The following is a 15,975-nucleotide window of genomic DNA, read 5'->3' as shown; positions in this document are numbered from 1 at the left end:
GGCCCAGACCAAGAAGTGGAAATTCTACATTCCCATGGTCAGTGCCATTTTCTCCACAAGCAGACCACTACTGACCTCTCACAAAGAATTCGTCATTTTATCGGAGGGCTGATGACTCGATGCTCAGCGCTGAGCACTGCAAGCCGCAGCACTTCCAGCCGAATCCTACCGCCGAGTCTTGAGGTTCATTGAGAACTTAACTGGACACACAATCACCATGAAATATTACCGCAATGTTAAGTTATTCAAAGTTTGGATGGAAACTATTTCAAATGTGTTTAATTTTCTTAAAAAATGTTCCATTAATCATGCATTGTGGTGCACAACTGTAATTCAGCAAAAGTTGGAGGTGGGTTTGGCGGGTCATTCAGAGACCATCATTTTCACGAGACACTCAACTCAGCAGCTATACGTAGTGGTACCTCTATGTGGCGGCACAGGAATTAGGTTGCTGTATATTTTGCTAGTTTTCATTCCCATGCATGTACGATTATTCGACTGAAGTTTCTTCCAACACATAGGAACAGAGAAAAATGTATTTGTCAAATACTCCCAAGTCTTGAGGCTTAATAATGTTAATCTACATGGAGATATTTCACGAGTATGCACACTCATAAACAGCGTTTTTTTCATTTATAATTTACACCAACTATGTTTACCTTCCGAATTTGTAACCTCTCCTGCATGAATTTTACGGCGCGAAAGAAGTTCAACATACATACATATAAGTTTAAACTACTTTACATAATACACTTTTCTCCAAGGGATCTAACTTTCCCGTAAGGTTTTTTTGTATTAGATGGCGTAAATGTGTCGTTAAAACCGCCACCACCCGATAAAGCCAATTAATGTTTGTCACGTAAACAAAACATACCAATTCGTGGATAACATTGGTCGCAAAAGCCAACTACGTGTTAAACTAGCTCTAACTTGGTTATACAGGATTCCTACCAAGTCAGGATGGAATGATTCACCCCCACACCCACCCCCATTGACAAACTGAATCAATTATATTATTAAAATTGTCGCTAACGGTAGTGCCTCTAGTGGCTGTGGGGGGTGACGTGAACCCCATTACACACAGCAAATGTAAAGGGAAAAAAGACGTTGACTCTTAAACATGCAATTCGAGGTATTGTGAACTGAAAAAACTATTAATCAATTAATAAATGCATCATTCCACTCCCACTACTAACCCATCTAACCATCAAGCTACATAATCACCAACCTATTCACCAAGCTGCTCAACCACCAAAACACCCACCTGCTCGACCACCAAACCGCAGACCACCTCGTCAAACCTACCAATCGACCCACGTATTCACCTACCTACCCATCCAACTATCTACTCACCTACAAATTCACCCAACTTATTGAACTACCTACCCACCCACCAAGTTATTACCTAACCACGTCCCTATTCAATTACTTGGCTGTCTACCCAGCCACCAAAACAGCTACCTATTGACCCCATACTGATCAACCTACCTCTCAAACAACCTAAAAAAGGAATTTAAAAGGAAGTAAAGGTTTGGAAAAATGTGCCTTCACCACAGCCCAATGCAGTCAAGGCTCGGCCGTTTTATGCCAATGTTGAGTTAGCAACTGAAAACGTCCACTGGGATTTTTGTGCACTTCCCCGCACCTCATTTCAAACTAAATAAACATTTCACAAGTCTCACCAAATTTCATTCCTCCCACAATCCTCACAACCTGCTCCCGAAATAGCTGGGAGGGTGCAAGGGTGCAATGGGGCCCTGGGTTTTCAAAAAGGGCGGGTTGGCCTCACGCCTGCGATCCAGAGGTTTTTTGGAAGCATGCGATGGTGGCTCATGGTGAGACTTAGCAAACTCCCAAACCCTTTGGGTGGTAAGGTGAGCAGGAGGTGGTAGTACACCAAGTAGGTCGTTGACCGGTCCAAACTATAGTTATAACGTGAGCAGGGTAATTGAGAAAATAACTTGGGGGCTGATGAAGAGATTTGCACAGATGAAAATGGTGAGTCACAGGCAGAGAAGACGAAGGTTTTAAGCCTGGAATTGGAAGAGGGTGCGGAAAGAGCAGTGAAGACGGTGAGAGGGAATTCCAGACAGCTGACGCAACAGCAGCGGAGGAGTGATCGCCTTGAGACTCAGCGAGACTCAATGACATGCGTTTGCTTCATAAGCTTCGGTCCAGCTACGCTGCTCACCAACCTTAACATCGCCACTGGTTGCGGTGGCATAACCTTTAATTTCCTTTGTCTATCCCGGAAAGCTTCACTGCGAGGTAGGCAGGAAATAGCAGAACAGGAAGTAGGTTCCTGAACTCATCACCATCCGTGTGGAAATTTGAATGTTGTTTTCATATTTGTCGTATTATTTTCTCCGGTTACTCCATATACCCATAGTGTGTAAAACACTTACTTGAATTTGAAAAAACGAGCAAATATGTGTCCCCTCCTCAAACAATTATGATACGCAGGATTTCCTTAAAACATAACAATGTTTATTACGTAATTATTATTAGGGAGTAGTGGCGCAACGGTTAGTACACTGCACTATGAACCTGGCAACCTGAATTAAATTCCTGGCCATAGCTAAGAGTGCCAAGTGATATCTTAACTAGTTCTGGTACCCCTCTTCACCACCCCCTCACTGAACAGCCTAGTGAAGTATGGTCAAACAACCCCCAAGACTGGCACAGTGTGGGGAGGCCTTCATTACGCAGTTGACTGACAAAAGAAGCTGGTAGTTATCACAAAGCATGTGTCTCGAATCACTATAGATGTATTACAGGCCGTTGCTTTAAGACACCTTACTCAAAAGAGAGCCTCACTCGGCATCTGGGCTAGCTTTGAGGATAGCTCTGCTTGGTAAAAAAGAGGCCAATTGATTTTTTAAGTAAGTCTTTGTTTTTGGTGAAAAACCGGAGTATCCGGAGAAATTCCCACATTGAAATCACTAAAAAGCTCTGTATAGTCGGATCTGGAAAGCTGCACACTGTATTGCCCCCATAGCAGAGCAGATAGATCACACCAGCCCAGACTACGAATGACTCATTTATGCATGAGCAACTAACCTTGATGCTGGCTTTAACTTAAGTCATGCATGATAACACCCACCTGTAATCCAGCACAAGTGTGCTCTAAGACTCCCAACCTGCATGTACTGTATACAAGGTGACCAGTAGAATGGTAGTATAGCAAGTACATTAGCATCCCATTTTCATTATCAAGTATTTTTGAGTTATCGCCTCGTACATGCGTGTGGGCTATCTCTGGGCACTCCGGTTTCCTCCCGTATGCAAAACACTTCCTCGAAAAAGAAAACTGACTAAACATCCAACTGCAGAACCCACTTGAAAAAAGGGACTTGCGACCCAGTGAGCTCTTCTTTTGGAAGGATGTTAAAGGCATATTCACTGCACAACGTGCAGGTGTGAGCACGTGGCGAGACTCCCCTCCGTTACGCCGTGTTGGTACCAGCATAACATGGAACTCTTCCTTTTATACATATAGTAAGTGTCTTAAAGTGTTTTCTCATATCATCAGAGAATGGTTCATAGAAATCATGCAACCAACACAGTGTAGACTCTACACAAACCGAAAAGGCATACAATAACTTATCCTTACATTGAATCATGGCGATTCATTGCATCATGGAGACAATTTTTCCACTCCTAAAGGCTAAGGTTATGGTTGTAACAGCTCTCTCGCTGGTTCAGCAGTTCCACTGCTGGATTATTTTTTCTGCCCGAGGACGACCGCTTGTGTTGCGATCGAAACGTATATAATTTGTATTTTGTTTTATTTTTCTACCTACGTGACTTTACCGAAAGAACCAAAGAGTATGGATTCCAGCAGTCACGAAAGCTTCAAATCAGGTTAATATTAGTGTTTGAGATATGGTTAGATTGAGAGGTTAAGTCAGAAGTTAATGTTAGGACTAGGCTATTGTTTATAGTTAGAACCAACAATAGGGTTAAAGTTTGAATTATAGTCAGTGCTCAGTTTAAGATTAGGGTTTGATTTATAGGTTAACATGGGATGCAGATATTCTTAGTTTTTTTTTTCGGTAAAGTCACGTTGAAGAGAAACAACAAAATAACAAAATATATATAAAACAATAAAAAAAAAACTAAGAATATGAATTACTGCAGTCACGAAAGCTTTAAATCAAAAATTTAATGGGATGCAGAGTTAGGAGTATGATTTGGGTTAGAATTAAAACATTTATGGTGAGGGTTTAGAATGAGGGTCAGGGTTCAAGTTACAGATAGGGCTGGGGTTCAGATTAAGGTTCGTGTTAGAGTTAGCATTAGAGTATAAGGTTTAGGTTAACCGTTCGACATAACGTTATAGGTGAGTTAGGTCACGGGTTAGAGTCGGAGGGGTCTTCTAAGGAGTGTCGATGAGCATGGACAAAGACCCTTCTTTGTTTCCAAGGACCTATAAATCGCTTAGCTACTCGAATACCTCCTAGAAACAACACCTGTTGCTCCCCAGGGGTCTACAAATTCTAATTTACCAACTCCTTGGTCTGTGACTTGGTCTGCAAAACCAGACGTTTAATTAATTGAGGCAATTTACTCATTACGAATAATTACTATGTGAACAACACCCCTTATGTTGGCGATGGAAATTGCCATCACTGGGACTAATACTCGATTTTAACAAGCATGATGAGCAGACCACATTTTTTTACAGCCCAAATAATGACAAAGTGGCCAGTTGTCATTGTGGTGAAAGCACTCAATTCACAATCAGACGTCCGCCGTGGGTTAAGCCCCGGTCGAGTGTTGACTTGGGCCCATGAGAATCATCATCATCCCTCTGGGTTTACAAATTGAGTGGCACACTTTGTGGAAAGTCAACAGTCCTGGTCCTATTAAATAAAAAATCTTCATAGCTCTACTGAACATCTTTGAAAAAGAGCTTTATATCTCATCGGATTCCTCCAGTATACATATTTTGATTCTGTAATGAGCCTTCTTGTCTGAAAGGCCCAACGCAGAAGGGTTTGATCTTCCACGAAGCTCATGGTCTACCCTAAACCGCATCCACACAAACCATGGCAAATGTGGATACCTGATGCAGAAATGGAATATTAAAAACTCTCCAGCTTGCGACTGTGGTCACCCAGAACAGATCATACATCACATAATGATGCAATGCCCAACCCACAAATACGAAGGAAACATCATGGTAACACACTCCGCTACTCCCGCTGACGCAGTTGTCTGGCTTGACCACCTGAATGTGAAATTGTAGTTGTTGCTCTGCATCTACATCAGCCATACGAAAGTACGGGAATGTATGTATGTATGTATGTCAAATTTATTTCGCACCGTACGTAGCCAACCGTGCTAATTGGAAGAATGTGCCATTTTCAAGACAAGCTTCAGAGCCGATAACAGTGATGAGGCTCAGCCTACGCCCATTTGAGCAAGGAGACACTTGGACTAATTAACATGATTCCACCGATGGTTTGGATGCAATAATTGTGATTTTTTATTTACAGCCCTCTGTCAAATCACTGCTGGGTGAAGGCCTTCTTCCCATGCTGTATGTCAAAGGAGTTATTTGACAATACTTCACTTTGGTCGGTGTGGGTTTGTGACAGAAGGGGGGGCGCGCAGGTCCGGTTCAGATATCACCCGCCACTGATATTAACCATGGCTAGGAGTCACACTTAAGTCACGAAGTTCAGTGTAATGCGCTCACCACCATTGCACCACCGCTCCCCCCACCTTGAATGAAAGTGATTTGTGATTTAATTTTTATAAGGATTCTTCCTGATGCCGGAGGCTACACTGATATCACAACTTAAACCTAGCTGACTCCTAATGCTGTGGTCCATTAATTCTGGTTAAAATGCAGGTTTCTGTATTTCTTTAATCACAAAATTGATTTGCAATTTTCTTACCATTGATTTACTTTAATTGCAGCAAATTAAACGGAGGTGGGAAATGCTCACCGCTTGGTGCTTCAGATGAAAGATCATAAACAGGAATGCTTATTATGCTAAAAATAACCAGCCAGTTGCCACTGCGATTTAGCGTTCTCAAACCGCAATCAGGAGGGTCACAAGCTTGAATTCCAGTTGGGGTCGACTCAGCCCATCTTATCACCATTCCCCCATGATAAATAAATTAACTACCACCTACTTACTTGGAGAAGCCAATTGCAGTTCGTCCTGCAGAAAAACTCACCCCAGCCATTGGAAATGTGAAATTTCAACCACCGACCGGGGACTGCCAGTGAAGAAAATGCTATCCCAAACTCGTTTGATAACGAAAACATTTTGACTTTTTGACCCGAAATTACCAAACCTTTAAAAATTATATCATAATCATGCAGTTAAATGTTAGGTGAGCAATGCTGAAAAGTTAAATAAAATATGGGATTAATATAAACTCATTGATCATCAGCCACGGTCAACCCCCTCCTCCGCAAGCCGTTGCCATCTCTCACAATCCTGTAAAGAACTTCAATGGAACTTTTGCCAATGGTAGTATAGCCCGAGCTGCATTAAGAGAATACTTTATATTTTAATGCACTCTAATAAAAAACAATTACGCAGTATTTAAAAAAAAATAACATGGAACGTTTTTTTAAAAGAAATGTCCTTTTAAAGGAAAGCGTTAAAATGCGGTGACATTATCGCTGTTTGGTATGCGTCATTCACTACACCGTTCACAATTTCCAAATACGCGTTGAATAAAAACAATATTTTTTTCCCGTCAAAGCCTCACCCCGTGTCTCAAGACAATTTTTAGGAGGGTCCTGCTTGGGGACGTTTAATCATTTCCATTTTTAAGGTGTGTTTTTCATGCCAGAGACAACCGGACTACACGGAGAAATAATATGATTGATGAGGTGATAACACGGGGGATGGACACAAAAGTTCAACAGACGGGTTCACAAAACTTGTTGCTGTATTGCCATCTCCTTGCTCTTGTAGGCCAGTGGGTCGATGAGACAGATTCACAAATCGCTGCGATCGACCCACGCTTTTCTCAAAAGTGCTAGATCACAGCCATACGCCACCTCATGGTTATTTTGTTTCACCAGGTGGGGTGGGAATGTCTAATTTGCAAGAGCGACCTGGGGCTTTAGTCTGTCAGTAGGGGGCGACACTTGCTGTGTACCGTGCAAGTAATTTGCGGGCAAGTTTAAAAAAAAAATTTGGACAGTGGCTTCCTCTCGCGAATGATGGTCACAGGGGGTTTATCATCTACTGTGAAGCAGACGGCACGTAGTATTATGGTTATTACACCTGCATAATGATGCAGGTGGTCAGTGTAGGTTGGCGCAAGGGTGGGGGGAGGAACGCTAAGGACTGGCTCAGATATCAATCACCACTCACGTCAGCCGTGGCTGGGAATCGAACTCAGGTCGCCTGATTCATAGCACAGTTCAGCCTGACGCCCACCCAGATACACATGGGAAAAAAATCCACACTTTTTAAATAGAATTGCTGTGAAAAGATTCCATGTAAAAAAAGTAATATCTAAACAGTAAAACGGATACAGTAAGTCCTCGTTTAACGCGGTAGATGCGTTCATAGGTGTCGCGTTAAGCGAAAATGCGTTCAGCGAAAAAAAATTACCGCATATATAATGGGACAATAAAGTTTGGCGAGATAAGATGTATGCACACACGCGGCGAGATAAACAACTGACGGTACGTCGCCGCGTCACTGTATCATTCCCCGTACTTTATTTACTCAGCTCAAGAAAGTAGTTCGTCGTCGACCGCTCAGAAACCGCGTTATAACGGGCGTATTCCACGTTATTAATAGGCACTGAGTGGAAGAACCATGTTCTCGCGAAAATGCATCGTGTTAAGACGCGTAAAGGCGATACCATATTTAAATTAAATCGTGATACATAAAGTACGTTCAAGAACTTATCTTCGGAAGTACAGCATTTAAAAAATACACAAAGACGTGATCTTTACGTGTGTTACACAAAGGCTGAATTGCAAATAATACAAAAAGCTACGAATGTATTGCATACAAACCAGATTTTAAAATGTCATGGCAAGATATAGGAATTAACAATAGCATTGCTAGAAAGTCAGGGATGTGGGGCGATCCACATCACTTGTTTATGGCTATGTGTCGCCTATTAAACATTCTAGATTCATATGGCAGGGCCAAGATAAGAACACAACTGTTGGCTGACTAAGTACTTCCCATAAAGTGGTACTGATCTCATACATCCTCAAGGCCAAGGGACGGTTGAGGATGATGGGCTGAACTGACCCCAGCAGTGGTGAGTACAGCGGTCCCTAGTGGATGGTGAGATCGTGAACTTAATCGATGTTTTCGATGAGTAGGGTCCGACTAAGGCAGTGTACTTAACAGCAGTGAAAAACTAATCTGTTTTAAAATGTGGCAACATTAAGAATTATGTTTTCAAATGGCGGTCCTGTATCGAGTATTAAAAACATAAAGCGCACACACAATTGAGTTTTGAAATTCGCCTTTTTAAAACGCAGTTTTGCACAATCAAATAAATGCGTTATTAAAATAAAGCGGAGTTTCTAACGGGCTTACATAGCACATTTAAAAATACGGTACTGTACCTTAAAATGACTATACATTTAAAAACACATACTGCTGAAAGTATATTAGAGCATATTTCAATATTTTAATGTCCAGTACTGTACTTTATATCAATACAGGATGTACTTTAGAATTAGGCGTATTGCCTGTCTGGGACAGAGAGAATAATGCAATAGGATGGTGTAATAAGGTATCTAGCAATCACAATGGCAGATTGCCATTCATCCCATGTTTCATCTCAACCCATTATCATTCCTTTACAGTCTTGATGAAGTACTACTTTGTGGTAAGTGAACTGCGGTCGTCATTCGTAGCTTTTCCCTCCAGCCCCGTCATGAGAATGTGGAATTACACCCCCCCCCCCCCCCCCCCCATTTGGCTCAGTCGCCAATGGAGACGCCTCTCAAACATCATAACTGACAGTACACTCTAGAAAGTTGTGAACACAAACTCCAGTCATTGACGTATGTTTTCTAAAACGTATACGGTACTCAGTATGAAATTCTGTACAATTTACCCAGGTCTACAATACACTACCATATTTTCTAAAAGAGCCTTCAAATAACCACCACTGCATTACATTTTGGAACATCACAATGCACCATTAATAAATGTCACTGCATTGGGCGAAGGGGGGGGGGGAACACATGCAAGTCTTTAAAATAACACCGTGGCACATTTTTTAAGGAAAAATAACAGTACAGTACTTAAAAAAACGCAGCCATCACGTAGTCAAAACAGAAGTGGGGGGGGGGGAGTAAAGAGTTTCGACTAAAAAAATAACGAACCTCCCCGCGCCCCCTAAGAAAAACACAAAATTTATCATTCCAGCAGCACGCAACGAGTCTGAGTCTAATCAAAATTGGGGGGGGGGGGCTCTAGGTTAGCCACTGGCACCCCCTCCTCCCTCTGTACGTGCACCATCCCGTCTGTCTTACTCTCGCCCTGCGTCTCTCTCTCTCTCATCGCCCACTCACTCTCTCCTCCCTCCCTTTAAACCAAACGAGACAAAAGAAAAAAATGGCAGCCGCAGTCGCCATGTTCTCAGAGGCGGAGTCACCCACTCCTCTGTTGCCCACCCACCCAGCCAGCCCGTCTTCATCTCACTCACTCACTCCCTCCTACCCCATCAACATTAGTATCCTTCGATCTCCATCATCATCACCATTATCATCACCACAAAGCACCATCCTCCTCCTGCTCCTCCCCCTGGCCAGGACTCGATCGACACCCCTCCCGCTCCCCGTGCTAAGCATGCACGGACACACCACGTTGGTTGACTCGTAAGCCTATGTTTGACGATGAGCTTCCACGTAAAGTACGTACAAAGACCCCCCCCCCCCCCCTTAACAGACTGTCAGGACAAGTGCTGTAAGCGAGCACCTTATATATATGAAGGCCGGTACACAAAGGGGGTTGGTGGCCAGCGCCACACCAGGCCGCCTTCGTCTCCCTCGTGGCGATGTGTACACACCGCATCGGGTGACTCATTTAAGGCAGAGTTGACCTAGTTGAGGCCCTCGACCGGTTCAGATAATCGCCACCGATGTTTGCCATAAGCGGCAATCTGACTCGGCTGGGTTCGCGGCGCAGCGCGCTAACCGCTACACTACCGCTCCCCATCCATCTCTCTCTCTCTCACACACACAGTAGTGTAGGAGCTTACATACAGCTCATGTTATCTGTACTGTCGGTATGTGTATATATGAGCACGTGTGCGCATGTACAAGCGTGTACGTTCTTTATGGCTGGGTCATTGTATCCCGCATGCCCAGCCACCGCATGCCCAAGCAACGTGCTTCTGTTTGACCGGATAGAAGGTGCTAAACGGGCGCGGCACAGGCTAGAGAATGTACTGATGTGGTACAGGGGGATGTGGACTTGCCTAAGACCGGTAACCAGCAGTGTTAAGATCAGCCTCTGTGGGCGAGGCTCGTGAAGTACGCTATTAGGCAAGAAGAGCGACGCTCATAACAACGAGCGGCACAGGTGGTGCATCTGCCAGTTCATCTCCGTCAACCCACGGCACCTGGGCGGGGGGGGGGGATGTCCCATGATCTCATTGCCAGCGAGACTTCCGTCACTCCACGTGGCCTCGGAGTGCACCTGGCCTGGCACGGGCGCCGTAGTAACGCAACACATGCTCTATATCGCAGTGCAGCACACGCATGTGCGTGCTACAATTCACACGCGTGCATCGATTAGCACCATGTGCCGTGCCAGCCCTTCGTAGGTGCACTTGTTTTATATGGTCTATAAAGAAGAATTTGGGAGGCGGTGGGGTGTTTGTTTTGTGTGTCGGTGTGTGTGAACTGTACCGCACGACGAATGCGCACTGTGCATGTACAGTATTATGAACTTCTTTCGCACCGTACGTAGCCAACCGTGTCAGTCGGACGTGCGGGAGTAAGGACAAACTAAACACAACAACAAAAAAGCATGGCACGTGCACACGGTGTACACACTACGCGGTGAAACATGATCAAACCTCTACGACCCACGCGGCGTGGGCAGACTCTCATCCAGCAGTAGATTGATCAAGGGTGGCGAGTCAACACGTTGTGTACGCGCGAGTGTAATACTGCACATTGAGTGTGAAGATGTGTGTGCACGCACGTATACTTGTGTAAGGCAAATGTATGGTCCTGTGTACGGTTCAATGTATATAGTATTTAGCACTGCATATACAGTATATAGGCAATGTGTATACGGCCATACATGTCCACACACACGTGTAAATACATGTTTACGTAATCTCACGTGTGACGATATTCTTTGTGCATTACGTGTGATGATGTGTGTTTACGTACGCTCACTGTTTACTCACAGGACGTGTACAGATGCTAAATAGTGCACGTGTGTGTGCTCAGCACAAATACGAGTTCAGGAGAAGTCGTGGGGAGGTCTTCATCCAGCAATGGATTGACAAAAGACTGTAAATGAGTATACGTATGTTATATACTACACGTGTACTGCATGTGTGCATACGTTGGACATGTACTGTATATACAGTGTGCCTATGTGCACATACTTGTTTGTGCATGCATGCATACGTTGAGCATTAACTATATACACTGTGTCCATGTGTATACAAGCATGCTTGTACACAAGCATGCTTGTGTACGTGCGCAGTCGTCATGCATGGGCCTGTGTATACGTGGAGCGTGGGGACATGCATGTATGATTGTACGTGTGCACACGGGAAGTCGATCATGTACTAGATGGGTGCGTACGTATGCGTGTATTGAATCATGCATGTGTACTTGCGCATGTACTCAAGCCTGTTTTCGTATACTTGTGAGTATATATACGGTACAGTACTTTCATGTGTCCACAAACAGATGTGGGTATAGTTTTACATACATGGTATTCACTTGTGCATTTCGACAGTACGTGCGTGTGCTGCTGCGCCTGCATTTGTAAATGTATAATTGTGTACGCACACAGCATTACCTCGGCATTGAAGTGTGTACGTTTGAACTGCATGTTTACGTGTGCACGTGAATGTACGCGTGTGTGCGGGGAGCGGTGGTGCAGTGGTTAGCGAACTGCGCGGCGAGCCCGACGACTCCCGAGTTCGATTCGGGCTCACGACCAACACCGGTGCCGATTATCTTGCCGAGGTCCCGTGCCTCTCCCCTAGATCGTCTCTGTCTGAAATGAGCACCTTGTGCGCGGTGGGGTAAACATCGGCACCGAGGAGACAAAGGCGGCCGGGCATGGTACTGGCCCACACCCCTCGTGTGCTGTTAACTACTCGGCAACAGCACTTGCCCCAACAGTCTGTTAAAGGCTATACGGGGGATCTTTGCATTTGTATTACACGTGTGTAAGTGTCCATGCTTACTCGCGTGTACAAATGTGTAAGTACGAACACGCATGTGCTTACGTGCGTGTCGGTATACGCATATGTGTGGGTACACGTGTGTATGTGCACGTATACTCTATGTACATCAGGTTTGCATGTAACCCTTCCCGCACATTTTTACAAAGTACACGTGGAAACGTGAATGTACACGTGTTGCATATGTACATGCTTGTGTACAAGTGTGTATATGTACACGCGTGTACGCATATAATTGTGTGTACTACACAACGCTCAGAAAACCCCTGTGGATTTAGAGCTGTTTACGTGTGGAACTGTGCACGTATATGATTACATTTGTTATATTACGTGTACACGTAATCCTATGACAACTGCATGTACGAATACGTGCATATTTGTATGTACGTTGCATTGGCAACATTGTTCACCAAGGATGGATTGCCGAGACGGGGATTTCAATACTGTACGATTTTACAGCTATTCTCTCTACAGGCCAGCTCTCCCCTACGTCGACTCGGCTTTAAAACGACCACACAACACGCGTGGCTTAACCAATACAACTTCCACTATTGATAACCACTACCACCACAATCACTAGCTACGTAACAAGCTGTAACAATAGATGCTCGCAAACTGTTTTGCATGTGTACGCGGTACCTACAAACATACATAATATTATGATAGTTAAACCACCATTATATTGCCAGCATTGATAGCACCATCGCTAACTATAGACAAGACGTGTCTGTGGTACGTCTAGGTCGACTCAGCCTTAAACAAACGAGACAAAGGCGGATGGGGGGGGGCTTGATTGCCCTGTGCAGTTTTTTTTTTATAATCACGGTTGCCTCCTCATTCGCATCACTTGTTTCGGAAGCTCATTAAGATTCGCACTTAATAGTGACTCGTTAATAATGTGAGCTTAAATAAAACAGTGGATTCTTTTGTCCGGTGCGCGCGTTTACATATATACGCGCACACACACACACACACAACAACGTATGTTGGTTATTTTCTGAGGTAAAACACATTTTTTCGCGCAATTAATTTCCCTCAATTTCGCCACGGGTAACATTGGCGGTCGCCACTTCAGCCGCCAGAGGTGGGCAAAAGAAAAAAAAAACTCTAAGCAAAAAAAAATGGGGGTAGAAAAAAAAAGATAAAAAAACGAAAAGAAAAAAAAGCCGCCATTTTTTTTGCCCGCAAACCCCCCCCCCCTCATCCACTCCCCCCCTCACGGGCCCCGCCCCTCACACGTCCCGGCCCCGCCCCTTTTAAAATCTCCACTGCACACGCGTGGCGTTAGCGGGAAACGGCGCGCTCCCATTGGCCGAGAGCGCGGCGCGCGCACCGCCCACCGACCGGCGCGGGCGAGGCACGTGACGCGCCCGCCGACCAACGGGAACGCCGGAGGAACCGATGCGCGCTGGGAAATGCAACGGGCGATCGCGCGCTTTTATACCCCCCGCCTCCATCGGCCCCGCCCCTCAGCTACGCCCCCCCCCCTACCACCCGCCCCCCCTCAAGGCTCCGCATACCTGACGCGCCTTTTTTATAAAAAAAATAAAGCGCGGGCAATCAATTAAACGACAGCGCTACGACGGTTAACGAGCGAGCAGCTTGCTGTAAAAAAAAAACCGCTTCGGCTGGCGAATAAAATACGAAGTGGTGACGACGGAAAGCGGAATGCTCGGCGCTCTGCAGCGAAACGCACCTTTGCCGTTGGCCGCTCCGAGTCGAGCTTGCGAGAGACACGGACAGGGGGGGGGGGGAGAGTTTTTTTCTCTCTCTCTCTCGGCTCGGCGTCTCCGCTTTTTTTCTTCAAGCGCTCTCTCTTTGCTCCCTCGCGCTCTCCTCCTCCTCCTCCCCGCGGGCCCCGCCTTCCTCCCCACCCCCTCCCACCCACCCACCCACGGCCCCGCCCCCTCACGGCCCCGCCCCCTCACGGCCCCCGCCCCCCTCCAGCAAAGTAGGTGGGGACGGGAGTTGGGCGGGGGATAAATATGTCGTATAAGGAGCTAATTAATATAAACTTCCGGTTTTGCCGGCGGAAACTTCCGATTGTTATTACCAAGCGTCGCGCGCGCGTGGACTTTAAAACGCTCGCTTCCGGCTAATTAGCATAAAACGCCTTTAAGTTAACCGTGCAGTCTCCGGATAATTAGCATATCGGGTAATTAGCATATAGGCTCATTAGAATAACGGATCATTAGCATAAGAGGGTTCGCTCGCGTCGGTTGCGTTCAGAGTTGGCTCCGAAAACGATTCGATTAATCGTCACGCGCGCTTCAAAATTTTCCCTATTCGAATCTTGAGTCAATATATTTATTTTTCTGTTCTTGCAGCGACGCTTGTCCAGTACATAATAAATATTTTTAAAAAAATCGTTAAGGTTTTTTTATCGCCCTAGAAAAATATATAACCGGCGACGTTTCGTGCAATGGACCTTCATAAGCACATGCTGTCACGAATGTGTTGCGGTTTTTATTTAGTTAGCAGTGCCTGTGCACCACTACCAGCGCACCTGCATCACTGAATCACTTCTAAAATCATCCTCAACCATGGTAAAGCCACTTCTGGATGAGATCTTCAACCACTACATATCCGTAGTGGTATAGGTGTTAAGACAGAGGTGCGGTCCTGCAATTTCTAAAATTTTTGACGGAATGATCTCCACTCGACAGAGCTCTGGAGAGCCCGTCTTGTGGGTATTTGGTCTACTCTTCCACATTGGTCATACGCCCTGGTGAAAGACATGGGAACACCCACATTTTATAGTACCACACGTGACCTGCCGGTCGACTACCCTGCGGGGTGGGCAGTCGGGGACACCACCAACACCACCACCCACTCACCCATCAACTACCACCAACCCACCCACCACTAACATTCACCCACCCACCACCATACACCCACCTACCCACCACCACTCACCCACCCACTACCATTCACCAAACATCACATCCACCCACCATCAACCGCCTACCCACTCACCACCACCAACCACCCACCCCCACCATCCACCCACCCACCCGCCCACCCACCATCCACCCACCACCACCATCTACCCACATACCCCCACCATCCACTCATACATCCACCCACCACTATACACCCACCACCATCCACCCACACCACCACCACCCACCCACCACCACCATCCACCCACACACCCACCCACCACTATCCACCCACCACCATCCACCCACACACCCACCATCCACCCACACCCACCCACCACCACCATCCATACACCCACCATCACCATCTACCCACCACCATCCAACCACCATCCACCCACCCACTACCACCATCCACAAACCCACCCACCACCACCATCGACACACCCACACGCCAACCCACCATCCACCCACCCACCACCATCCATCCACACACCCACCACCATCCACTCACCGACCACCACCACCCACTCACTCACCCACCACCACCATCCACACACCCACCCACCATCACCATCTACCCACCACCATCCACCCACCACCATCCACCCACCCACTACCACCACCCACAAACCCACCCACCACCACCATCTACACACCCACCGACCCATCACCACCATCCACTCACATGCCAAAC

At 46.0% G+C, this 15,975-nt stretch overlaps 1 protein-coding gene across 7 annotated transcripts in view; it reads right to left on the bottom strand.

The window, feature by feature from the left end:
* LOC116950386 (zinc finger protein 362) overlaps positions 1–14,264 on the bottom strand; it is a 64,891-nt gene extending 50,627 nt beyond the window's left edge. For 4 of the 7 annotated variants that reach the window (XM_032968082.2, XM_032968080.2, XM_032968083.2 and 1 more), the window contains exon 1: positions 14,093–14,264. The gene's annotated coding sequence lies outside the window, so the exon portion shown is untranslated. The remainder of the gene's footprint in view (positions 1–14,092) is intronic. The other 3 variants (XM_032968079.2, XM_032968081.2, XM_032968084.2) reach the window with 2 other exon arrangements.
* Between the last annotated feature and the right edge of the window lie 1,711 nt (positions 14,265–15,975).

The sequence above is a fragment of the Petromyzon marinus genome, chromosome 39 (assembly GCF_048934315.1).
Source record: "Petromyzon marinus isolate PM22_M1 ecotype Great Lakes invasive population chromosome 39, UKy_Petmar_22M1.pri1.0, whole genome shotgun sequence".
Taxonomy (NCBI): domain Eukaryota; kingdom Metazoa; phylum Chordata; class Hyperoartia; order Petromyzontiformes; family Petromyzontidae; genus Petromyzon; species Petromyzon marinus.
This window is presented reverse-complemented; position numbering and strand designations above follow the sequence as displayed.